This window comes from Elephantulus edwardii, unplaced genomic scaffold (assembly GCF_000299155.1).
Source record: "Elephantulus edwardii isolate Elephantulus edwardi_28Jun2011 unplaced genomic scaffold, EleEdw1.0 scaffold00094, whole genome shotgun sequence".
NCBI classification, from domain to species: domain Eukaryota; kingdom Metazoa; phylum Chordata; class Mammalia; order Macroscelidea; family Macroscelididae; genus Elephantulus; species Elephantulus edwardii.
This window is the reverse complement of record NW_006399844.1, coordinates 10,275,816-10,298,163: the sequence shown is the minus strand read 5'-3', so window position 1 is coordinate 10,298,163 and position 22,348 is coordinate 10,275,816. Positions and strand designations below refer to the sequence as shown.

The following is a 22,348-nucleotide window of genomic DNA, read 5'->3' as shown; positions in this document are numbered from 1 at the left end:
TGCAATCCTGGGCCACAGGTCTGCACACTCCTTTGCAACTGGTCCAGTGATGACAGAACCTTTCATCTCGCCTTTATTGTTTACTATGACTCCTGCATTATCTTCAAAATAAACACTTCCATCTTTTCTCTGGTATGATTTTCGTTGTCATATCACCACTGCTGGTGTACCTTCTTTCTGAGCTCTGGTTTTCCTTTCTTGACAGTGGCCATCACCATCTCACCCACACCAACAGCAGGAAGTCTGTTAAGTCGCCCCTTGATTCCCTTCACAGAGATGATATATAGATTCTTGGCTCCTGTATTGTCAGCACAGTTGATCACAGCTCCTACCAAAAGACCCAGGGAAATCCGGAATTTTGCACCGGAGGACCCACCACCATCCTCGCGTCGACATCTTGGACGCCGGAAAAGAACGAAAGTTAGGTATAGATTTTGTATAAACACAAGAGTTCTAGAAATCTTATTCTTCTCAATGTTAGCCATTGAGACGTTGTGATCCACACAGTTAAATGCCTTTGTATAGTCAATAAAACACAAATATACATTCTTCTGGTATTCTCTGGTTTCAGCCAGGATCCATTTGATGTCAACAATGTATATCGAGTCACCAGATATCCCTGGTGCTACAGGTTCTTTTAAATCCAGCTGAAGCTTCTGGCAGTTCCTTGTCGATGCACTATTTCAGTTGTATTTGGTGATGTTTAACAATATTTCACTTGCATATGCTATTAATAGTATTGGCTGATAATTCCATATGCTGTTGGATCACATTTCTTGGGAATGGGAACAATTATGGATCTTTTCCAGTCAGTGGGCCAGTCACTGGTCCACCAAATTTCTTGGCATAGACTGGTAAGCATGTCCAGGGTTGCATTTTTTAGTTGAAAAATGTCATTCAGTATCCCATCTATCCCTGGGGCCTTCTTGGGGGGAGGTGGCTTCTTTTCTGTCAAGTGTCTTCAGCACAGCTTGAACATCTTCCTTTGTTACCACTGGTTCATGTTCATATGGTGCATCCTGAAATTTTTCAGTGTTGACCAGTTCTTTTTGGGACAGTGACTCCTTCCATCTGCTTTCTGACACTCATGAAGTGAGACTCCAAAAGGTAACGTTTTTAAAAGCTCCCAGGAAATTCTAGTTGAGTCACATCACTCTCCTTTCAACACTATTCTTACGCCCTAGTGTTTTCCCCTTAGGCCTGGCTAAAGAAATGCCATTTCTCAGAGGAACCTCTCTGACTACTGCCCACTCACCAACCCAGGCTAGATCTACCCACTGTTGTCTAGGTGATTCTTGATAAGTTGATCCTTAATCCTATAAGACATAGCAGAGCTGCCTTATAAGGTTTCTAAGACTATAAATCTTTTTTCTTCCCAGTAATATAATTCAAGGGAATTAAATTGAGACAAAACCCATAAGGGCTGACCTCACCCAAGATCGATTGACAAATTGCCCCATGTACAGCCAGGTAAAGCCTGAAACCCATGCGTCACCGGCTGCTCACAGCAGAGTGTGGAAAAGACGTCGAGGCTCCTTGTTGTCTCCTGATTCTTCAAGACTAAGGGTTGGCACCTCCTGGACAAGTAGTCAGCTGGGAAACTGGAAGACTATTAATCTTTATGGCACCAAAGTGCTTCATCTTTCTCCCACAGGGATACTAGTGGGTTTGAACCACTGAACTTATATTAGCAGCTGAGTGCTTAACCACTGTGCTACAGAACCCCTTCACTCCAGACCAGGTGCCCCAGGTCCTTTTCCTTCATAGCACTTACTGTTCTTTTCATTATGCAATTCAATGAGGGCAGGACTGATGCTCTGCTTAGTACCCAGCACATAGCAGGCCTACTAAACAACAACAACAACAACAACAACAACAACAAAAAAAAAACCCCAACCACCAAAAAACCACAACCATGTGTTGATTAAATGAAAGAATCTGGAATTTCTAACTTTTGCTTTCCAGGATACAGCACAGTTGTCACTAGGAGTTTCCTGCTACTCAAAAGTCCTCATCATACCTGGTACAATCCTGACAGGCCGAGGAGACCCTGTTCCTATTATATTTTTCAATTAAAGGGATTTTAAACTTTTAGTTGGTTTATCTGAGTGGACTTACAAATGGTTAAAATTATTCTATATTAATATATTAAATGAGAAGTTGAACACCATCACAGGATTCTTGCTTTTTTCCAGTCCTGGTATCACTTGAGTCCAATAGAACCATAGAAGGGTCTAGGACAGCCGCGCTTTTGTTAGGTGTCATCAGGCCAATGTTTCACTCTTGGGAACTCACAGGAGCGCTACTCACATGGAGTCCAACAGCCCCACGGAGTTTTCTAGTTGTACGAGCTCTGCTGGCCTAGTGGTAAGAAGTTGCAATGCCAACCCTAGGGCATATGGTTCGAATCCATAAGCTTCTCTGCAGGAGAAAGATGGGCAGTTTCCTTCCATGCGATCTATGTTGTTGTTGTTAAGTGCCAATGAGTCGTTGGCGACTCATAGCGACCCTATTAAAAAAAGTCCTCAATATTTGCATGACTTTCACCCTTTCTCCAGGCTCATAGAGTTTCTGGAGGCAAGCTGTTTATGGAAGTGGATGCCACTCCTGCTTACAAGTTTGTTTTAACCGGGGAGCTCCACCCAACACTGTCCACCATGGGTAAACATTATCGCATTTGACATGTCAGTGTCACAGTGTTCAGCTTCACAGTGACCACAGGTTACCTCTGTACAGCAAGTGGACACACCAGGGCTATACAACCTAGAAGAATGTTTCACTATTTATAGCCTCTGAGAATGTGCTGGAGGGTCAGCCATGAGTCAGTTCCAACTTGGTGATGCACCACACGATGTCCTTTTCATGGCAGCAAAGCATTTCTGATCTTTCTCCCACAGAGCCGGCAAAAACGTCCAAGGCACAAGCATTAGGTCAGCAATGCAGCACTTGACCACAGTGACCACCAGGGCTCTTTAAAGGACAGCTCTGCAAAGAGAAGTGATCACTCTCCAAGGCTAGTAAAAACTCAACTGCTACTTCAGGATGGAAATGTGGGGGAAATATTCCCCAGCCTTCGTCCATACATTCTGCTCATGAACAAGTCTGTTGAAAGTTTTGTTTGAATTAGAACAACTCTTTCTCTGAAACTATGCCCCAGAGGGCAGCATTCCTCAATCCTTGAACAAGTATCGGCGAGGCCCCATCTGATCCACCACCAGTTGTGGCTGCCAAGTGCCCACAAATGCTTAGCTCTGCCATGGGATATGTAGAATAAATTAAGTTTGGGAGGGTGGGGGGAAATCATAAAACAAGCTTCTAAACCTCTGGACTCTGTGTACCTTGGCAGGGGGAATGTACGTGTTACAACAAATCCTATTCCGTGCGCCAGAGAGCTCAATCAAAACCAGCAGAAAATGGTTTCTGTCATTTGAGTCAGGCAACTCAACAGCAGTTCCCTAAGGGGAGTGGAGATAAGAGGGTCCTGATCTAGCCCTGCATCTGCCAAAATTCTTTCCGATGATGATAGCTGAAGCTAAGAAAAAGCCCCAAACCCTAAGTATGCGAAGATAGGCAATCTAAAACCTAGGCCTTTGCAAAGAAAAAGCAAAACATTAAACCCCTCAGAAGCTGAGGTCTTTTGGAAGCTTGACTGGATTTATTCTAGTTGGAGGATGGATCTTAAGTCCATTGTAGGGCAAGCTGCACACGCCAGAGGCTGGAAATCTATGGGGTCTTAAAATATAGTTGTACTGGTTGGAGATCTGTTGCCTCAGTGGTAAGGAGTTGTGCTGCCAACCCAAAGGTTCATGGTTTGAATCCACCGCTGCTCTGTGGGAGAAGGGTGTAAGTCACTGCCTCTGAAAACCTGCTGGAGGGTCACCAAAACAAGTCTTACTAAGGAATTCTGGTGGCTTAGCAATAAAGAATTGCACTGCCAATCCAAAGGCAGGCAGTTCAAATCCACCAACCACCCACAGGAGAAAGATGGGCAGTCTCATCCCACTTGGTTTACAGCCTCTGAAAACCCACTGGAGGATCAGCTGCGCGTCGGTTCTGACTTGACAGCATAAACACCAGCACATAGTCCTGCTAATGTATTTTCATGTTAACTAAAAGGTTGGCAGTTTAAGTCCACTCAGAGATGCCTTAGAAAATGCCTCAGAATACAGACGTGGTGAATGATCAGCTTCTGAAAGATCAGTCATTAAACGAATTGAAATGTGTGTGTTCACCTCCCCTAAATGTATATATGCAATGTGGAGATTATGTTATGATCTCTCATGATCTGATAAATCAAATTGTTTTAAAAGGATTAAAGGTGAGACACAACACCCTTAATCCCACTGCAGCTCTGATCCTGATAGATATAAGGGAGTTTCTCTGGGGTGTGGCTTGTAATATCTTTTATCTCAAAAAGAATAAAAAGAAAAGTAAGCTGAAATTGGCACCTCTGAGAAAGAAAAGCCTTAGGACCCAGGTTCCTGAGCTAGGAAGTGCCTAGAAATAGGAGACACAGAGGAAAAGCCTTCCCCTAGAGCTGGCACCCTGAATGTGGACTTCGAACCAGGTAGCACTATCACAGAGTCGCACCGCTCACCCAATGGCCATGTCTCTCTGGGGATTCCACCCCACCAGCAGCTCTTAGGGAGCGAGGTGGGAAATCTCCTGCCATGGGATTTACAGACTCGGAAACCCAAGGGCAGATCAGCTGTGAGCTGGTGCCAACTCAACTGTTTGTAGAGTCATCCAATTATGACAGCTCTCAAAGCAGCAATAAAGTTTGACTCTGATACATATGAGGTTGTCATGAAGTTAGAGTCAATCTGACAGCAACAGTTTGAGTTAGGATTTGGGTTTTGCTATATACTTGTCTTTCACTGTTGTCGTTGTTGCTGTTACGTGACATTGAGTCAACTGAGATTCACAGCATCCCTATGCACAGCAGCTCTGAACCCTGCCCTATCCTGAGCCATCTTTCCTTCTCTCAGGACTGGTTTCTCAAAAAAACTTGCCCAAAGTGTGTCAGATGGAGCAGACTGCCACATATTTCTTCTGAGGAGTAGGTGGTGGGTTGGAACTGCTAACCTTCTGAATAGCTGATGAGCATTTTCACCACCACACCACCAGGACTCCTTGGACCAAGGTAGATTCTGCACAATACAGCTACAAAGCCCAGTCACATCATCCACAGTAAAGCTGGATTTACTGGTGAGGCTGATCTACCCTTGCAAGACAGACCGCAGATGGTGCCAATGAGTGACTTAATAACTTGCTTAACTTGGAGTTTCTTGGGCCAGTGCTTTATATGAAAGGCAGGCCCACTGCCTTGTTATGTTTTTGTTCTATTGTGGGTTTTTTTGTTTGTTTTGGGGTTGTTGCTTTTTTATCACTGCACTGAGAAATTCACCAGGAACATCAGATATTGGTGGCTTTGCTAGATCTTTGCTTTTGCAGATTGGAAAAGGTCACAAGCCAAGTGGTGAGCTCAGCTCTGGGCTACTGAGGTTCCTTAAGATTGTTTGTGAGCATCACAGCCAGAAATCTTTTCCTGAGGGAGTCTTTTCAAAGAGACTGAAACGGGTTTCCATTCTGGCCCCTCTTCTCTGTAACATGTTCCTAAGGTTTTAATAATGGTACTTTAGAATGAGGTGGGCACAATGCCTTTCTAAAACAAAATACAGCTACACCTTCTTTGGCCATGTATGATGCAAGTTAATCATCTTGAATGAGGAGAAGCCTGAACAAATAATTGACCTCACTAATCACTGCCAGAAAGCTACAGACCAACTAGTCTAAAGTTAGTGGTAGACCACTTCTAGCTTTTAGCAACTTTGTAACACAACGGCTTTGAGGAGCTACAGGTAAGAAGTTGGTCGAGTTCACCATCTGCTCTGAGGAAAAAAGAAGGGCAGCCTCCTTCTGTGTCATCTACAGCCTCTGAAAACCTGCTGGAGGGTCAGCTATGAATATTCCAAAGTGATGGAACATAAATACCACAGCATCCCTATTAAATCAAGTCTCATCATTCAGTTACCATCACAGATCGTCTATCTGTGAAAATGAACCAAATGGGAGCACTGATCAAAGCTGGATAGTCTGTGAGAGCTTTAGGGAGCTTCAATCTGCTTTGCTACTGTTTCTTTGACCAAGCTGTCTAAAGGGCTTTTACACACTGGGAATTCACAATCCCCTCCTCATCCACGGGTGGGCCAGAACAGACTCAGAGTTAGTTTTGGAGGAAGCTCAGGCACTTTTTGGCCAGTAGTAGTCTTTCGTGGAAGCCCAAAGTGAGGGGACAATGGTCTTCCATCTTGTCCCTGCTGGGAACCTCAGACTTCATCAAAGGGTGCCTCACTTATGGAAGTCCAATCAATGTTAAAGTCACTGCCTTTTTCCTGAGCAAGAGAATTCATACTCTGCGAGGAAACGCTTAGAGGTTACTCTCGTGGATAATCTAAGATTGTGCTCACTTTAAAGCAGAGCAGTAGCGAGCTGAACTTCACACTAACCTTCACCTTTTAAACAAAATCTCCCTTTTGGTGAAATGTCATCAGGGCCCCCTCTATCCTCATCTTCACCTTCCATGGTTTCAGTTACCTAAAGTCAAATATGGCAACAGGGCTATACTCCTCTAAATTAAATCCCTACCTTTTACCCCTGATAAAGATCATTTTCCGGTGGGACAAATTCCCTCTCTCAGTAACAGTCACTCCCACCGTGAGACTGTTATGCACTTTCAATCTTCTCTGTCTTTTCAGTTACTTTAGGGGAAAAGCTTTAGTTTCCATACCAATAAACAGGGACCGTTTCTTCAACACTTGCTCATTTCCCTTTTTAACAAAGAAACAAAACGAAATTTTACAGGTGAGTAGGTTTAAAGAAAAAGACTAAATCAAAACTAATATAACTTGCATGTTCACATGCCCAAATCTCAAAGGTAGCATTGAAATGACTGAGATATGAAAACAGTAGCACAGCTGGTGGTCTAGTGGTTAAGGAGTTGTGCTTCCAACTCAAATGCAAGTGGTTTGAATCCACCAGCCACTCCAAGGGAGAAAACTGGGGAGTCCCCTCCTGTCTAGTTTACAGCCTCAGAAAGCCCACCGGCAGGTTAGCTATGAGGAGGTCCTAACTCTAAGAAAGGACCCTTTTTTCGTTCCTTTCCTACCTCACATCCAGATATCTGCACCCTACTCCTCTTCCCCAGCCAAGAAGGAGCAAAGGGTCATTTTCTGGATGTATTTACCATAACTAATGTGTGGGAATGTTCACCATGGACTTCTTCCTCCACGAGACAACTGACAAAATGATTTACTATCAGAAGGATCTCGTTCAAAAGCCATGCCACCTCCAGTGTTTGAGAGAATTCCTGTACGTGAAAATCCACCACACCAGAAAAGGGCCACGTCATTCCAGGAAATATTTTTCAGATTCAGTTTCCTGCCCAGTGGCAGTTTTAAGACTAGTTCTCTCCAGTCTGACCCATTAAGCAATATTTAATGGAACCAAATGGATGTGTTAGCCGTTATCTGCCCACAGTTCAAAGTTGCCATTTGGAAGTGGGATAAAGGGCCACTCACCAAATTCACCAAAGGAGTTAAGACAAGAAATGCTGGTGAGACTCTTATGGAGGTCATTTTAAGTTTAGGGGAATTTTTTGCTTTGCGTTTTCTCATTTTAATTGTTTATAAAAGCTCTTTTAATGTCAAGTAAGGAACAACAACAAATGTGAAGCATTAACTTCCGCAAGATGTTTATTCTGCACAAGCGCTTGCTCCCGACCACTCTCAGGGTAGGAGCGGATTCCAACTAGAGACTGAATTGAAAGGAAAGGGAAACCTAAATCACTCAAGAACAAAATAACAGCGGCACTAAGAGGGGCAACCTGTCTGCTTAGTCAGAATCTGCTTCACGGCTCCCAGCTCAGCTCCGGGGATACCAGAGTCCAGTTCCACTCCTGTCAAAAGCAATTAAACGGACCAGCAAAACCAAACTCTGATATCTTCATTCAGTTTGAAAGGCCGGAACCCCAGGTCCTCCCAGCCAACCGTTAATTATCCTCCCACCCAGCGGGTTTGTCTTTCTCACAGATTACTAGGCAACAGACAAACCGAGCACATTAAGCGAAGGAGGGCTGACAAGGAGTTCCACATTCCATTCTGTTTCTCAAGAGTCACCACTGCTCTTGGCTGACCCTGAGAACAGGCCCTCAGACCACTCCCGTGGGTACACAGAGGACCAGGCCGGGCACAGTGAGGTGCGACCAGTTACCTCGCTACCACGAAGAAACAAAGGCTGACTCAGAAACAAGTGAGAACAGTTACCACTGGGCACGAGAGCCAGATCTCTCTCTGCAGATTGTTTTACAGTTTTGACTTCTGAACCAAATAAATGTTTCACTCATTAAAAGAATAAAATAAAATTGAAAGTATAAAGGGGAAAGAAAGTAGCAGAGTCGAGTATGAATGTGGTGGTGGTAGATACTGTTGGTTACAATTCAGCGATCCTCTGTGTGAACAGCAGATCTGAACCCTGTTCTATCCTGTGCCATCCTCACAATCGCTGATGCACTCAAACCCACTGCTGCAGTCTCTGTGTCAATCTACCTGGTTGAGGGTCTTCCTCTCTTTCATGGACTCTATACCTTTCCAAGCATGATGTCCTCTCCCAAGAAATAGAAACTCCTAGAAACTTGCCCAAAGTATGCAAAACAAAGGTTAATCATCTTTGCCTCCAAGGAGCACTGTGGCTGCATCTTCTCTAAGACATATCTGTTTGTTCTGTTGGCAGTCCATGATTCAGTGCTCTTCTCCAACACCACAACTCAAAGACATCAATTCTTCTGTCATCATTATTCACTATCCAGCTCTCTGATATATAGCAAGTGATGGAAAAGACCATGGCCTGAGTCAGACCATGATGTTATTTTTCTTTTATTTTGGTTTCCAGAGGCAATAAATCACATTGGAGGAGACTGTCCATCCTTCTTCCAGAGAGCAGCTGGTGGGTTCAAACTGCGTGCCTTTGGGACCACAGCTCAACCTCTTATCACTAGGCCACCAGAGCTCACTCATGAAAAGAAACACAGAAATCTATCATAATTATGACAGATTGTTGGTCTTTGGTGCTACTGATTGGATTCTGATTGACAGCAACCTTACAGGACAGGGGAGGCTGCCCTGCAGTGTTTGCATGGCTGCAATCTTTGTGGAAGCGACCTACTACACATTTCTTTCATGGAGCAGAGAATAGGTTCAAACTGCCAACCTTTCATTTAGTAGTCCAGTGCTTAAGCACTGTGCCACTGGGTCTTCTAATTATAGATTCTGTGTTCTGCCAAAAGAACAAACAAATCAAGAGTACTGACTATCTCATGTACTTCCATAAGAAGAAGCAGATCTTTCTTGGAGGAAATGCAAGCACAGTGCTTAGAACCAAGGTGATCAAACTCTGTCTCACATATGTTGGGCATGTTGTCAGGAGAGGACAACAAAAGAAGAAAATCCTCCATGTCACATGACTGTGACAGTGGACTCGAGCCTGGTGGAGACCATGAGGCTGGTGTAGGAAAACAGAAGGTTAAAATCGGTTGTGACTTTTAGTGGACTTAATGGTCCCCAACAATGTCAACACTCTACAAAAAAGAGCAATTCAAATAACTTTTGGATACTTGTGCATATAGTCTGGGAACAAGACACTGAAAAGAAATCTTGAATTTTATGTAGATTTATCATTGGTTAAGTCAGTGTTATAAATTTGGAGAGACGTTTCACCAAGGAGCAAGGGGGATACAAACATGGTGGGAGACAAGTAAGTTAGTGTCCTCAGAACTCTGGTTCTGATACATCAGTGTGAACTCAAGATTTCTGAAACTACTTCAGTTCCTTAGTTCTAAGTGCTTGGAAATAGGTGATACCTCTAGCGATGAGCACACTGAATGCCCAGACTGTGGTTTCTAAATACCCTTTCTCTTTCAAAAGGCAGAAAAAGGACAAGTATGGCTGAGAGCATTTTCAGTAAATGCTTGTTCAGAGAACGTTAAAGGACTTAAGAACCTCCTGAAAAAGCTCCCATGTACCAAACCTGGAGCTGTCATAGCACAGGACGACCCTCCCTGAGATGAACACGGTGGCTACATCAACAAGCCTGATCAGGGCAGGTCTCATGATGATGACACAGGCCAGGGTGAAGTTATGCACAGTGTCACTAGGGGTCATTGTGGACCCATCCACATCTCATAACAACAATAACAACAGCAAAGTACAAGCAGGAACTCTGGTGGTGCAGTGGTTAAGTTCCTGGCTGCTAACTAAAAGGTCCATGATTTGAAGCCACCATCTGCTCTAGGGGTGAGAGATGCAGCACTTGGCTACCCAGGTGATTTACAGCCTTGGAAACCCTATTGGGCAGTCAGAATCAACCCGGTAATCGTAAGTTTGAATTCCTTCCTTCCTTCCTTCCTTCCTTCCTTCCTTTCTTCCTTTCTTCCTTCCTTCCTTTCTTCTTTTCTTCCTTTCTTTCTTCCCTTCCTTCTTTCTTTCCTTCCTTTCCTTCTTCCCTTCCTTCTTTCTTTCTTTTCTTTTTTTTAGCATAAGAAGATGAGATTAATGGCTTATATAGCAACTGAATTTCTAATAAAGTTTCCTGAGCCTGAAGTAATACTAAGAAAGGGAGACATGAGTGTTTCTCTTTTTTTAAAGGTGATAAATGTACAGGCATGGTTATTATTTTATTTTTTTTAGTCATCACTCAGCAATCATAGATATGATGGCAGATTCAAGTAAGGATCATTTATACATATATATATATCAATGGATGCAAAAAGTAGATAAGTAAAAAAATTATGGGAATAGAATATTGCTATAGGCCTATAACATTATACAACTTATTGCTATCTAATTATGCAAGATAAAGTGCTTTTACAAGAGAGAGAAGCAGCAGAGTTGGAAGTCTTTGCAATAACCAAATGTTCAAACTCAACACCATCAACAATAGACACAAAGATTTTATGTCTCTTCTAGTGACATGCATACAGTAAGACAGATACAATTTGTGGTACTCTTGACTAAAATGTTTCCACTGAATGTACTCACAGGATACAATTAGACACAGTTCAGACTGTGGCCTTTATGCTTCATCTACAATGTTACATTTCTTGAGAATAGCAGTGGTGGTGTTTTGTGGAGCATCATTCTTCTTAAGAAATACTTATTGCATGTGTAGAAGTAAAACATCATTGATAGAATACAATTTGTGAAGATGCAGCTCAGGAGGAAAGACATGCATATTCATTCTTACACACATATGTGCAATTTTATGTAACAGAACCTCAAAAGTAGACAAGCAGCAGCATCTGAAAACTTAATGTGGCAAAGTGTTTAAAGTTGTTAAATTTAGGCAAGAGGCACACAATGTATATTCATTATACCATTATTTAACTTTTCAGTAAATGTTCCAAAATAAAAAGGTAGGAGTGGGGAAAATAAGTCTTTATTTCTGTCTTGGGGAACCTAAACCCCGGGTCTTATACAAATTGCTGCTCCCTGAATTTTCCAAGGTATATAAGAATGCTAAATTTGTTTTCTCTTGTTCCAAACTGTAGGACTAAAACAGTCATTTCAAAGCTATTAAATCAGAAGGGCTGAGGAAATAAAACAGAGGAGCAAACTGGGGTCTGTCCACCTTCACTGCTGCCTTGCCGGGCAGCCTGTGTATATCTGCAGAAGGTTTGTGAGACAGAGCTGCGTGTGAAGCAAGAACTCATCTTGGATTTCCTCCCTCACCAGACAGTTCCGTGATCCAACATCCATCAGAAGACTTTCACCAGACTCCCACTCAGAGATCATTTCAAAGCTAATTGTAACAGAAAACATAATTGTCCCATCCTTCTAATTAAAGAGTTTCTTAAGGAATATATTTGGCATTGCAGAAGAAAAGTGGGGGGGGAGCCCAGTTGTTAAGCATTATTGTTGTTGTGTGCTGTTAAGTCTGAACCGACTCACAGCTGACCTTCCAGCAGGTTTTCAGAGGCAGTAAATCACATGGGAGGAGACTGCCCATCTTTCTCACATTAAACATCCGGTGGATTAGAATCACTTGCCTTTGGGATGGTAGCACAGCTTCTTACTACTAGGCCACCAGAGTTGTTAAGTGAGAGACTAGAAAATCTTGTGAAAATGCAGATGACCCAAGAGTTGTAGTTGTTCAGTCAGCCTGCTGGCCAGGAATGGGCTGGATGCCTTGAAGCCTTGTCACTTCTTCCCAGTACAGAAGAAAAGTCAAAGAAAACAGGCTAGCTCTGCCTGTCATCTTACCTCCTGCCTAGACCTTTCCCAGGAGTCCCTAACTGATACAAATAGTTAACCTGCTTGTCTAATCAGAGAAAGGGGTGTCACCGAGTCAATTCCACTTCATAGTGACCCCACCAACAGAGCACAACAGACCATAAGGATTTCTAGACTGAATTCTTTATATTACAGGAGCAGATCATTGGGTGGGTTTGAACTGACAAATCATATATACACACACACATATACACATGTTTGTATTTCAATATATATGTATGTATATATGTAATATACACACACACACATGCAATATAATAGTTTATCTTTCCAATTATTCCCTACAAGCACACCATGCTGGAAAGGCAGAGGGTAAGCAGAAGAGAATAAGCCCCTCAACGAGATGGATTGACACAGTACAATGGGCTTGGGTGAGACAGAGAGCCTGAGCATGGCACAGGAGAGGGGGCAAGGTTCAGATCTGTTATTCATAGAGTCACTACAAGTTGTAGTGGACTCTGTGGGATGGTACCTAACAGCAACATGCACTTTTGTAAATTCATCACTGTGTATGTGTATGTGTGTGTGTACACACACACACACACATATCAGAAAGCTATGTCAACACCTCAACAGTGATTTTATCTGAGTGGTTGTACCTCTGTTATGTTCTCTAGCGCAGCTTAAATGGCACAAGTCATTCTGTCTTCATAAGGAAAGAAGAAGGGGGGGGGCTTCTTTGAGATGTCCTGGCGGCCTCTGAGGTTGCTCAATTTCAGCCCAGGCCCTATCAAGAGAAAACTTTTTAACCGAATCAGCAATTAAACTTCTGGATGGGGGCTAATCTTGTTTGCTATCTCGAAATATATACTCCTAGTGAAACAAATGATTTGAACATGGGTCAGGGCAAGGCCGACATTCAAATACCACTTTGCTGCAAAACACAGCTGGTGCCAACCTACCTCAGGCTGGTGTTGGGATGGTGCAGTGGAAACATATTACAGGAGAGAAAACTGATGCCAGCTTGGTCAGCAAGTTCCCTGGGTTCTACATTCTTTCCAGTCCCTGAAACTAGGTTCAGGATATAGCGTGCAGAGTTACAGAAGTATACCGTCTCTTTGTTGAAGGAAAAGTTTATCAAAACAACGCAGCTCACCACCACCACCACCACTGGCTTTTTCTCCAAGCCTGAGAACCACAGGTTGGCCCTGTGAATCACAAACTTGTGATGCATAAGAGCAAAGAGAGTCTTCATACTTGGGTGATTCAAAACTCTAAATGAATGGGTTAGGGGTCAATTAACTTGCAGGGGAGACGCTGAACTTGTCTCAGTGGACAAGACAGGAAGACCCTGGATGAAGTTTTTGTCTTGTCATTCCCGACCTCAGGAACCTGGCCATCTCTGGGTGCAGGGACAAGGTTGTGTGCTTTGTTATGAGCGCTGTTTGGGGGCTCCCCAGCTAGACTCCTGCAGCACCTTCAGGGTGGATTTCCTGCCTCCATCCTTCGGACCCTTCACCCTCACCTTCTACCCACTGGCTGTTCATTCTGCAGCCTGGGACATCTTAGTAAAACTGCTTAATATAATACAACCTTAAAACCTCATCCTCGGCCCGTAGCCCCCAAGCCTTACCACACATGTTCTTTTGTTTCTGTTGCCCTCACTGACTCCCCATCTATACCCTTGGCGTCAATAGTCACAGCGATACCTTGGAATCCACTCCCTCTGGTCTTTGCATATGCTGTTCCCTGTGCCTGATCTGCCTTTCCATGCATGTCCTGATTACCTAACTCCTTGACTGGATGGCAACCTGTAGTACTCTTTCTTCGAGATGTGATTAAAATGTGTCTGGGAGAATCCAAGAAACTATAGAAGAATCCTAACCAAAAGGGAGTAAGATACAAAATAACATTCCACATTCTCATGGCATCTAGATTTTGAGGGGCCATGGAAGTTGGATGAGCCCTTAAGTTTACTGTACTGACATAATATTTAAACCTCAAACACATCCTGACATCTTCTTTTTTTTTTAATTTTATTTTATTATTTTTGTGTGAGTGTACCGTCAAATCAGATCTGACTGGTACAGGAGGAGATTGTCCCTCCTTCCCCGGCAGAGCATCTGGTGGATTCGAACCGTGCGCCTCTGGGATTGTAGTTGTAGCTCCTTGCCACTAGGCCACCAGAGCTCCCCCTGAGTCTTCTTTAAACCAAACAACAAACCCAAAACCTACTGCTGTCAAGCCCAGTCCAACTTCTCTTGCCCTGTCTTGGTGGGGAGCAACTTCCTGCTGTTTTTCCAAAGCTTTACATCTTTACTGGAGGCAACAGCCCATCTTTCTCCCGTGGAGGAGCTGGCACGTTCACACTGCTGACTGCAGTAGCAGCAAGATACACTACACCTTATGCCGCCAGAGCTCCAACAGGAGTTTAGCATAAATTAATAAAGACTGTGACCTCATCTACAGGGAGTCATGCTGCTCACCGAAAGGCCAGTTCAAATCCACTGACAGCTCCCAGGTGAGAAAGATGGGCAGTCTCCTCCCAAGTCCCCAGTGCAGGGTCAGTTATGAATTGGTTTCATCACATTGACAATGAGGTTTTTCAGTCTTCTTGTTTACCATTGTGTCAGAAGCAATACACAGTTGACTCTCCAGCAAGTTTTCAGAGGCAGGAAGATGCAGGGAGGAGATTGCTTATCTTTCTCCTATGGAGCAGCTGGTGGATTCAAACTGTGTACCTTTGGGTTGGCAGAGCAGCTCCTTACCCACTCGCCCACCATCACACTCATTTAAACAAGTATCAACAAAGGATCAAAATGACCACAGCAACTCAGAAGGCTAGAAAGCTTAGAAGGCAGTGAGTTTATGCTAATGGGGAAGGAACAATTCCGAAAAGGAGGGTGAGAATGGTGATAGATTTTGATCCATTTACCAAACAACTGTCAACTATTTGTTCATGAAAGAACTGTTACTTTCAACAACAATAAACTTTTCCCCCAGGGAAATCTTCCTGACTCCACATCCATCCGAAAGACCCTCAACCAGGCAGCTGAACCAGGGAACAGCTCTTTGCCCTCATCAGTATACTCAAGGCGAAGTCATCAAACACATCACTCCACATGCATCACTGTGTCCTCTCACTCCCACCAGAGCTCTTCTCAAGAGCAGAGTCCCTGCTCCGTTCAGCCTGGAGGATCCTGTGTCGGGCTCACCACTCAGGATGTGTTTGTAGAAGGAGAACAAAGGACAGAAAATATACAGAAGGACCAAGAAGACAAGGTTGCAGCCAAAACACCCAGGCAGTTTGCTTCTCCTGGGTCTGTGCCTGCAAGTTCTCTTCCCAGATGCTCAGATCCTCCCATAAGTGAGGAGGGGGAGGCAGACTTCCTCGAGTCATAGGCCTTGGTTAAGTCTGCTCTCGTTCGGAGACGAACTTCCAGATTTGGAAATTAGCCTCCATCAAACAAACCATTCCTTTCCTCTCTTTCCTAGTTCCTTTTCTATTTCACTATTTGTTAACTTTCCAACCAATCTGCTTTCTCTTCTAAGGGCAGGCTGTCATTACACACGCTGGGTGACATCAAAGGTTGGATGCCTTGGAGGCGGCCATCGTGAATGGATGATGATGGCTGCTCCTTCAGGTTGTGACACTGTCCCCGGCCGGAGTGTCCCAGCTTCCCACTCACCAGGTGCCATTGCATCCTCTCTAATCAGGAAGCTCTGGGCCGGCGACTGCAGGTTCCTGGCACATTTCTGTCTGATTCCACGAGGGTTACTACCTCACACTGTTTACAAGGTGGAAGGTCACTAAAGCCCCTGAAAGGCCCTGAGTGCATTATTTCTGTGGAACCCTGCTGGCGTAGTCATTAGTGTGTTGGACTGCGAACCAAAAGGCCAGTGGTTTGAATCCACCAGTGGCTCTGAGAGAGAGAGGTGGGCAATCTCTTCCCATTAAAATTTTCAGCCTCAGAAACCCAATGGAGAATGAGTCAGAACTATGACCATGACAGTGAGCTTTGGGTTTTGTTACTATTTCTGCAGCATTTAAACAATTCTTCAAAAAGACGTTCTGAAGGACAACTGGCTTTATGTCCATTTCGGTGGAAACACTAAGTCTTGGAGTTCTGCCTGCAAAGGAATGACCCCTCCCTTTGAAAGCAGTTTTCAGTTCTAGAAATTATCTGGAGAAATGCATGAACATGCTAATGAGGTCAACGCTTTCTGTTATTTTATTTCCTCTACTCTTTTGTATCCCAGAAGTCTCTGGGTAGGACATGTGGTGCTAAACAAAGAGTTAGGTGTTCAAGTCCCCTTAGAATCACCAAAAGGGGGCTCTGGTGACTTACTGTGAATGGAGCTCACAATTAACCCCAAAACACCACGCTGTTCTAGTGATTCCAATCAACCAGTGGCCTTTTGGGAGAAAAATGTGCAAGCCCCTCTCCTGTGATTTACAGCCTCGAAAACCAACCTTCCAACTCAACAGCAATGGGAGACACACCTAAGAAGAAAGGCTTGGCAATCTACTTCCCCAGAGTCAGCTGCTGAAGATTCCACGGAGCACAGCTGTACAGTAAACTGTGGCAACGTCCTGTGAAAACTGTATGGAGAAGGAGGGTGCTACCGATACCTAGTGGGCAGAAGTCAGGAATGCTGTTTAAAAAACCCTTCGGGGCACAGGACAGCCCCTCACAATGATGGAGTATCTGGCTGCAAACACCAAAGTGTCAAGGTGAAGAAACTGTTGAAATTTGTTTTTCTATTGCATCTAAATTGCATCCTAACTCCAATCCTCCAGCATAGGACAAAGGTACGAGGTTAGGGAAACTGAAGATAAGTTACTTGAGCAAGGCACTGGTTTTGCTGGACACTGGTTGTTGTTAAGTGTCATCGAGTTGACTATGACTCACAGTGAAGTGATGAACAATGGGTCCGAAGCTGCCCTGTCCTGTGCCATCCTGACCATCTGTGACACACTGGAGCCATTCTGTGCTACTCATTAGTAACACTCTAGATCAAACGTGTACGATCTAGCGGAGACATAAACGGGGTTTAACGGTCTTTTTATAATCTGATTAAGAGTTGGAAGGCTGAGAGGAACATCACAGGAGAAGTAAGAGCCCTGATAAACCAGGTGAGAAATCTCATCTCCAGCGTCCGTTCTTCTGAACAAAGGGGTTGGAATCACCTATACTTGGCTCTGAAGCACAATGAACTTCACAGTTCTTAAGTTGGAGGCCATGCTTGCAATCACCACTAACCCAGGAAAACATTTTCGGCCAACTTGCCAAACACAGGCCCAGACAGTGAGCTGAAAGGCAGGGAGGGAGAGCTCAAATCCACCCTTTATGTCAGTCACAGGTAGCCTATCACCGTGGAGATCACCAATTGGGGGCATCTGTCTCTCAGTGGAGCTTTCTTCTGGCACCTGTTTACCCTCTCTCAGAAGGAGGTGGGAGTAGGTCCCTGGATGTGAGTTCCAGAAGCTTTGTTCATATAAACAATGACGATAACATCAAATGGACCTGTAGGAAATTACCTTCCTCCCCCTCCCAGAGAAAGAAACACATTTCCCCCATATCTGTTTAAGGAAAAGCACTTAATCCATTTCATTCAAATCATTTCCCTGGGAGAAAAACAGAGGGAGGTCATAGTTCATTTATTAAGTGGGACAATGGATAAAGGTGGAGGTGGGGGCAGCAAACTAGCCTGGTGAGATAAGCACGTCTCTGCTCCGTCCAATTTCCCAATATCTGCTGCTCTAAATCAGAGTCAAACTCCTCTCCATGGGAGCTCGGCTCCAGAGCATAGTGCCCATATCTACAGACAAGTATCGTTCTCACAGGGAGAGGCCTGCCCGAGAGAACCAGGATTGCTTTGGATGAAGAAATAAGTCAGCTGAGAACAAAGGACAAAAATGACAACAGAAAAGGAAAATTCAGAAGAGACATGAATGGCAGCATTAATTCAAAATAGAAACACTAGCTAAAGAGCTCTCTAGTGGTTCTGTTATTCAACAAACTAATGGTGATTCAACAGTCTATGTTATGCAGATGACACATACAACCTTGCTTGCTGAAACTAAAGACCTGAAGTGCTTGCTGCAGAAGGTCAAGGACTGTTGTCTTCAATATGGATTAAAGCTCAACATCAAAGATAAAGATTCTCACCACTGGGCCAATGGCAGCACCGGACAGATGGAAAAGAGATTGAGGTTGTTAACAGTTACAGCTTGCTTGGCACCACAATCAACACTCTTAGCACTGTCAGTCAGGAAATCAAAGATGAATTGTGTTAGGTAAATCTGCTGTCAGGGACCTTTCCAGAGTACTGAGAAACAATGATGTCAGTCTAGAGACTAAGTGCACCTGATCCAGTCCATGGCCTTAGCAATTACTTGCTATGCATCAGAGAGCTGGACAATGACTACGGATGATAGAAGAATTGATGCTGGAGAAGAGTCTTGAATATACCAGGGACCACCAAGAAAACAAATAGGTCTGTCTTGGAGATAGTGAAACCAAATTTCTCCTTCGAGGCTAAGATTTTCAAGCTCTGAGTCATATTTTGGGCATGTGGCCAGAAGGGTCCGATTCTTGGAGAAGGACATCATGGTTGGAAGGGTGGAAGGATAGCACAGGACAGGAATACCCTGGATGAGATAGATTGATACAGTGATTAGGGCAATGGCATTAAGTGTGTCGGAGTCAGTCAGACTAGCTCAGAATAGGGCACGCTTCAGAGCTATTGTTGCTATGAGTTGCAGGTGACTCAATGGCACATAACAACAATGACAACAAGTGGCTCTGGTGGCTCTAGCGGTAAGGAATTGCACTGCCAGCCCAAAGGCACATGGTTGGAATCCACCTGCAGCTCTACAGAAGAAAGGTGGGCAATCTCCCCTAATCCGAGTTACAGCCTATGAAAACCCACTGGAGGGTCAGCTAGAGACTCAAAGTCATATAGTAACAAGCTATACAATTTATTTAACATTTCTTTGTAAAAATAAGCAAATAAAACAAAATACTCCAAAACCACCAAAATAGACTCATTATTGTTGAGTCAGAATCAGCTCATAGCTGACCTTCCTGCAGGTTTTCAGAGGCTGTAGGAGAGTTGATTGTGCATCTTTCTCGCAAAGTGTCACTGGTGGACTTGAACCACCTGAGAGGCATTGCTTTTGAATTTGCAGTGCTTCTCCCTGCACACTACACAACAGAGTTCCAAGCGTTACAGAGTGTGTGTGTGTGTGTGTGTGTGTGTGTGTGTGTGAGAGAGAGAGAGAGAGAGAGAGCGCGAGTGAGAGAGAGCCGGTATATCATTTGTGTTCTGTGCTATTATCATCAACTCCTTTTTACCGATAAGTAAACTGAGACTCACAAAGCCAAGTCAGGAAATTCACAGTGAGAATTCCAAGCCTAGCCTATAATCTCAAAGCTTTTAATTTGCCTCACTATACACTTCAAAGTTAAAGATCGGATTAGATCAACGGGAAATGAATGGGAAGAGCTTAGTAGTTTGATAAACTAGAGAGAAGGCATTACAGAGAATCAGCAGGTATAGAAACATGGTGGCAAGAGGAAGTTGTCAGGGAAAGCCACGGGGTGAACAGGGGGCAAGAGGATAAGAAACTCAGGTGCCCAGATAAAAAGAAAGGTTCCAGCTGCCTCTAGAAATGATGCCTACACACCTCATGTCAAGGAACACTGAAATTTTGCATACGACTGGAACTTCAAAAAAAATTGAACTTGAGGAAGGCAGTAGAGGATGAAATGCACAGAACTCTATAAACGTATTTCTTGTTCACATCCTCTTTTGTAAATTCTAGATATGTGACATAACTTCTCTAAGACTGTTCCATAAAACTCCGTGTCAACAGTGCAGGGAATGGACTTCTGTGAAACTGGCTCTTAAGCTGAAGAATAAATCTCATTGACTAGCAGACTAACTCCAACAGTTAACACTCAACAGTTAATTCTCCAACTGGTAATACTCTTCACTGATGACTGCTTTGGTTGAACCTCTCTTCACCTGTGAAACACTCCCATGGGTACTTTTGGAGAACCAATCCACAGCACATTCTACATCACCCAAAAATGGTCCTTCATCTCTTAAACAAGCACGTACACAAGACCTACCATATGAGTTACTACTGGTCAACACCTTTAACAGTCACCCCTAAGCTTGTAAAAATTGTCTTTCCCCAGTAACTAAACATATTAACCTTTACTATGCTGTTTCTTCTATGTGCAAAGAAATGGTGGCACAAAGACAACAAATGTAAAAGGAGAGGAACACCGCAGAAAAGGAAAATGCAAAAGGCCACAACAACTTGATGAGTGTCATCAACATCACAGAACTAGGCTGGAGAAACTGCTGAGTCAGTTTACTATGCAGACTCTCAACAACAAAATAAAGATTTTTTTTTTTTAAAGAGAGAAAGATAAAATGGAAGGGCCTTGCCCCCAAAGAAGGGTCAATCTGATAGGGAAGACTGATGGGTACATAAACTATTTGAATATAGGATAATACAACATTGGCATATAAAGGAAACGATGGGTAAAATGCTTATTTATGTACTGCATAGGGCTTGCTAGTACCATATAATAATTAGCTCTTTATGGGGGAGGAGGGAGGGCAATAAGGTGTTGAGTCTCAAAACTCATTGCGTTTAAGTCAGAGTCAACTCATAGTTCACTGTACATCACACAGAAGGAAACTGCCCATCTTTCTCCCTCAGTGGCTGGTAGAGAGGTGAGTCCCCTGGGTTATTAGCACAATTCCCTAACCATGCCAGCAGAGCTCCCTAGGGATTGAATGCTGTTGCTGTTGTTGATTGCCATGGAGTCAAGCACGACTCATTGCGACCCTATGAACAAAAGGCCTGAAGCCTTTCTATAATTACCTTTTTTCTCCAAGTTCATAGAGTTTTCAGAGGTACATGGTATAGGAAGTGGAAGCCACTCCTGCTTCCAAACCTGTCTTAAACTGGGAGCTCCACTACATACTGTCCACCATGGGCAGCCATTATGGCATTTGACCCCCAGTGGCTCAAGGTTAAGCATCACAGCAAACCCAGATTACCTCGGTGCAGCAAATTGACAGATTAGACATTATAATTAGTGACATTGTTATGTGTCGTTCATTTGACTACGACTCACAGCAACCCTATGAACAATAACTCTGAACTCTGCTCTATCCTGAGCTAATCTCTGACACACCTACTTTCATTACTCCAGTTAGCAGGGTCTTCCTCTCGTGCGCTGTCCCTCACTTTTCCGAGCCTGATAGCCTTCTCCAAAGATTGGCCTCTCCTAGCTACATGCCAAAGTACGTCAGATGGAGTCTCAAAATCCTTGCCTCTAAGGAGCAGCTGGATCTCACCCTCTCCAGCATAGGCCTGTTATTCTCTTTGAAGTCCATGGTATGTTTAATAATCTTCTCCAGGACCACAACTCAAAGGCATTAATTCTTCTTCTGTAATCTTTGGTCATCATCCAGCTGTCTGATGCACAGCATTGCAAAGGCCATGACCTGGATCAGGTGGACCTTAGTCTCTAGACTGACATGGAGACGTCTCTGACAGCAGATTTTCCTAATGTAATTTTTCTTTTGCTTTCCTGGTTGCTTATGCCAAGAATATTGATTGTGGGACCCAGAAAGCTAAAACTATTAACAACCCCAATCTCTTCTCCATCTACCATGATGCTGCCAATTGGCAATGGTAATTAATGTGTATAGAGAGTTCTGGTGGCCTAGTGAATACAAGATTGTGCTGCCAACTTAAAGGTGAGTGGTTCAAAACCACCAGCTGCTCCTTGGGAGAAAGATGGACAATATCCCTCTATGTAATTTACAGCCTCTGAAAAATCACTTGTGGGTTACTTATGAGTCAACAGCAATGAAGATTTTTAAAAAATTTAATGTTATAAAACAAAAATGTCAGGGAGCTCTGGTAGCCTAGTGGCAACAAGCTGCACTGTAATCTCAGAGGTTGTTGTTGTTATGTGCTGTCAAGTCGCCTGAGACTTATAGCGACCCTATGTACAACAGCCCTAAAC

The 22,348-nt window shown here is 43.7% G+C and overlaps 1 protein-coding gene and 1 pseudogene across 4 annotated transcripts in view; both read right to left on the bottom strand.

Moving 5' to 3' along the window:
• The window catches only part of LOC102865940, a 5,585-nt pseudogene extending 5,100 nt beyond the window's left edge, over positions 1-485 (bottom strand).
• The window catches only part of NXN (nucleoredoxin), a 198,161-nt gene that overhangs the window by 56,087 nt on the left and 119,726 nt on the right, over positions 1-22,348 (bottom strand). The window lies entirely within an intron of this gene.